This window comes from Anarhichas minor, unplaced genomic scaffold (assembly GCF_050575085.1).
Source record: "Anarhichas minor isolate MPS153535 unplaced genomic scaffold, ASM5057508v1 ptg000018l, whole genome shotgun sequence".
Taxonomy (NCBI): Eukaryota; Metazoa; Chordata; class Actinopteri; order Perciformes; family Anarhichadidae; genus Anarhichas; species Anarhichas minor.
The window spans coordinates 590,001-595,000 of NW_027466464.1; the positions used below are offsets into that span (position 1 = coordinate 590,001).

Genomic DNA, 5,000 nt, shown 5'->3' on the forward strand with positions numbered 1-5,000 from the left:
CATTTCTGGGAGAGAAGGCGTACAAATTGTAGCTGCTCCTCTCACCATACTTTGCCAGGAGACCTGCCAAGGTATCTTTCCATGGGTGCTGCCTCTTCGAATCCAAAAACCGGCCTATCAATTTAACCCTAAGTGCATCTCTTTTTGCACTTATGTCAATCAGGTCTAAGCCCCCCTCCCTTTTTTTTGCGATTAAAGTCTTACGAGCGATCATATTGCCCTGCGCCTTCCACAAGAAAGAAGAGATCACGCTGTTTAAAGAATTTAAAGCCCAACTCGGCAGCTCGCAAGACCCCAAAATGTGATTCATTTTGGACAGAATTAGAGCATTAGATACGATTACCTTCCCTCTTATGGTCAGCCCTCGGGCCTTCCACAGGTTACAGGTATTACGTATTCTTATTAGAAGCTCTTGCCAGTTCCGGTCTCTAGCTTTAATGCTATCTTTACCTATATAAATACCAAGTATTTTCCTTTCGTCATCTGTGATTTTAAAGCCCCATTTAGCGGCGTCCACCTTATCTCCGTTAAAGATCATAAGCTCAGATTTTGTTATGTTTATTTTTGCCCCAGACGCCCTTTCATAGTTTGCGATATGGGTCATTACCTGTTCAATGTAGGACGTGTTTTTAATAAATATATTAATATCGTCCGCATATTGTATGACCTTAACCATTTTGTTACCCTCAGTTTTAAAACCCTCAATGCTGTTGTCACTCGTGATGCTAAGAGCTAGGGGCTCTGCTACCAGACTGTAGAGTAAGGCCGACAGGGGACACCCCTGTCTGATGGAGCGTCCTAGCACCACAGGCTCCGTGAGGAATCCATTTACTTTTATTCTGCTCTCCGCTCTTTTGTAGAGGAGCTTAACCCGGTTAATAAAACCCGCGCCAAACCCATAGCTCTTCAGTACCTCCCACATAAAAACCTGTTCTACTCTATCAAAGGCTTTTTCGAGGTCTATGCCCAATATGCACCCCCCCTCTTCAGACATTTTATCGACGATATCTCTCACTGCGATGATGTTATCACTAATGTCTCTATCAGGGATACTGTAGGACTGGGTCTCTGAAACAACAGTTGTTATCACCTCTCTCAGTCTATTTGCGAGCACTTTTGCAAATATTTTATAGTCCGTATTTAGGAGACTAATTGGTCTATAGAATTTAAGTTCATCTTTTGTACCTTTTTTTTTATAAATCAACGTAATTATACCTTCGGTCACTGTCTTCGAGGTATCATTTTGTACCTCCATTTCCTCCAGAACTTTCAACAGGACTGGAGAGAGCAACTCAGAAAAGCAGCAATAGAAGTCCGCAGTGAGGCCATCTGATCCAGGACTTTTGTTCTTTTTAAGCCCCTGTATCGCTGCCTCTATCTCCCCGGTTGTGGTAGGTGAGTCACAAAATGTTTTGTCGTTATCACTGATCTGAATTTTAACCTGATTTGTTAGCTGCTGTATGTGAGGTTCTTTTGGGCATTGCCCTTTGTACAGACAGCTATAGTAACTATGAGCTAGCCTCAATAAGTCACTGTTTTCCGTAAAAGTTTTATTATTGTCATCTTTTAGTTCTGCAATGAATTGCTTTTCCTGAGTTGCTCTCTCCAGTCCTAAAAAGAAAGCCGTGCTTTTTTCCCCCTCTAGCAGGAAAAGAGACCTACTTCTGACCGCAGCACCCTTGCAACGGTGGGCCTCAATTCCTGCTAGTTTAGCTCTATAAAGCTCGTACTTCTCGCTATTATGGCTGTTGTTTAGCTCCATTCTATCTATTTCTATATTTAGTAGTTCATTTAATATACTCTCCTCTCTCTTCTTGACCCAATTTTTGTCCCTACTATACTTTATAGTGACTTTTTTTATTCTTAATTTAATTTCATCCCAAAATGTGATTTTATTTTCCACAAAAGGAACGTCATAGGCACATTGGGTCAGAAATTTGGTTATCTTTTCTTTATATTCTTTGTCCTCTAACAAGCTATTGTTAAAGCACCAAGTGCTTTTTCCCCTTTTTCCGGTATTATCACCTAGCTTTAGGTCAACATATGCATGATCGCTCCAAGTATTAAAGGTGTACTTTACACCCGAGGCTTTTTTCACTAGGCCAGAGGCCACCAGGACCAGGTCTATACGGGACTGCTTTAAAACACCCAACACAACCTGCCTTCTGGAATAGACTCTCGACCCAGGGTTCACCACACGCCATGCGTCGACCATGTTTTTATTCGTCATAAGATCTTTTAAAGCTGTTCTACTGGTGTCACATTTGCATTTGTCATGGGAGCTGTCGCTATTGCTCAAAGTGGTGTTAAAATCCCCCAGTAGGATGGTTTTATTGTTAATCCATTTATCCAAGCTTTTGAAGAAGATCCTGCGATCTTCTTCTATGTTTGGAGCGTGGATGTTTATAAGTCTGATTACTTCATTATTGAATAAACAGTCAATTATTAGGCATTTGCCATCATCGGCTTTATAAATTACCTTGCTGTTATTGCTGTGATTCTTATTGATTAAAAGAGCTACCCTCCTAGCTCTCCCAGCTCCCTCCTGAGCCTGAACTTCTCCACTCCACATTTTTTGTACACACTTTACAGTATCCTGATCCCACCCAGTTTCCTGAAGGCAGAGAAAGTCAGCATGCTTATATTTCTCTAAAACTGCTTGGATCTTCAGTATGTTTTTGAATCCATTCGTATTGAATGAAGTTATAGAAAAAGAGTCCAGAGCCATGAGGGCAAACAGTAAGGAAAGATGCAAAAACCCAAATACAGATATTCCCATTATTTTTTTTGCACTTTCTTCCTATTACCTCCTTTCTTTAATAAATCAGAATTCCTTTTCCTCACCGTTTGCACTTGTTCTGCGTCCATTTCTGTGTCAGACGCGTCCGGCAGCATCAGGGGGGAACAGTCAACTGACAAGTTGGAGACATCAGCAAAGTCCAGGGAGGACCCTATCTCCGACTGCAGCAAGACTCTTGGCTGCTCCTCAGCCTCCAGGCCCTTCGTCACCACGCTTCTCCCTCTCCCCGTGGCCAGTCTCGACACCCGGACCTTGCTCGGCTTGGCCGGGCTCTGCTCCTGCAGACCCGCGCTGGCTCGTATTACGTCACCGCCTATGCCAGGCTGGCTGGGTGTGGTCACTGGCCCCGCCGCTGCTGTCACCGCTGTAGCCTCTGATGCCACTGCCGCTCGCGCTGCCGTCCCTGGCTCCGCCGCTGCTGCTGCTGCCGTGTCTGGCACCGCCACCTCTCGTGCTGCCGCATCAGGCACCACAGCTGCTGCTTCCGCCGCCACTGGCACCACCTCACTGTCTCCGGTCAGCCCCTCTTGACCGGTTGCCGGTATCGCCTCATCGTTTCCTGCTTCTTCCTCCTGGTCATCACTGCACAACTCCACCTCTGCCCCGGACTCATCGTACGAGGTTTCGTTAGTGCTCTGCATGTCTTCCTCTTCCACCTCCACCTCCTCCTCCTCCTCCTCCTCCTCCACCTCGTGGCACTTGCAAATATCCAGTGCCAGCTTGCAATCCGTGCATTTTTTAGTTTTTTTATTGTTTGTGCACTCTCTGGCATAGTGCCCCTGAACCCCGCAGGTGTGGCAGGAAAACTGCGGGCACTCTCTCTGTATGTGTCCAGGCTGCATGCAAATCCTGCAGATCTTCGTTTGTTTATCATGCAATACGCGAAAATACTCAAAACCCAGCGCCGTCGAGAACTTCGTCGAATACGGGAGGGACTGGACCTTGTCGTTAAACTTCACCCTCACAAAGCGGGTGCCGTCAGTTACTTTGGACCCAGGCCACATTCTTCGCTTCACCGGGGATACAGCTTTTACCCCCCAGCTCAGCAGTTTTGCCAGGATGCTCCTGTCACTCACATAATAAGGTAAGTGCAAAAAGGAGACGACCAGCTCATCATTTGATATCTCTTTCGCGTGTACCCTCGTGTCCCCCACTTTGAAACCCTCCATCAGGCGTTCTTTACCTTTTATGTGGCTCATTGTTACTTCGAATCTTTTCGGGTTGATGACCCGGCACGCCAGTAGCGCACCGCACAGTTTCTGCAGATAACTTATCAGTTCCATTGCGCTCATCGATGCGCCGCCCTCCGTCTCCACATTTACCGTGAGGTTCTGCAAAGCAGTCCACTCTCGGGTTTCTGCAGTTAGCTCCTTCTCTCTGGCTTCTACCTCCGTCTGGATGGTGGGGTTTTCCGTAGGGGTTGTCGTCAGATCGGTCCAGGTCTGGTTCACTTGTAAGTCCGTCATTTTGAGAGAAAAAAAAGAAAGCGCCCCTCTCGGAAAAAAGAACTGCGGGGGATGTGTCGCAAAAAAGCGAGAAACAAAAGACTTCCCCCCAATCAGTAAAAACTGACGGGGGTACTGTACACTAAACCAACTAATAAACTTTTAGAAAAAAGCTTGCATGTGTAAATCAAAGAAGAGAGAAGAAAGGAGAGGAAGGAAAAAGCGTGCCTGTTCTCAGGATCCACCAGCTCAGCTCACACAGGTGTCTCAAATCAGCACTGATCAGAGAGGTACGGCCGTAAGCAAGTTTGTCTCCAACACATAGTTCTTTAAAACCTACAACAGTAGGTCAATTTTAAAACGTTAACAAACCTAAACCAGTTCATTAATTAACATTCCAAAAATAAGAAAATATTGATATATTGATTGATTCTCTTTTCCCTTTTTACCGTTACCCACATCTTTGTATGCATCTCTTCTTCAATCTTGCCTTTTTCTCATATTTCTCAAGTGAAAAAGCAGCAGTGTCCTCTGCCTTTTGGAGAGAGAAGTGAAAAAACTTACAGCACCCGGTATTCCCAGGCGGTCTCCCATCCAAGTACTAACCAGGCCCGACTCTGCTTAGCTTCCGAGATCGGACGAGATCGGGCGCGAACAGAGAGGTATGGCCGTAAGCAAGTTTGTCTCCAACACATAGTTCTTTAAAACCTACAACAGTAGGTCAATTTTAAAACGTTAACGAACCTAAACCAGTT

The 5,000-nt window shown here is 45.4% G+C and overlaps 1 non-coding gene across 1 annotated transcript; it reads right to left on the reverse strand.

Annotated features, from left to right (window-relative positions):
* Positions 1-4,802: 4,802 nt before the first annotated feature.
* On the reverse strand, positions 4,803-4,921 carry LOC142953844 (5S ribosomal RNA). The gene has a single exon (XR_012955443.1). It is a non-coding gene; the product is annotated as a 5S ribosomal RNA (ribosomal RNA).
* Between the last annotated feature and the right edge of the window lie 79 nt (positions 4,922-5,000).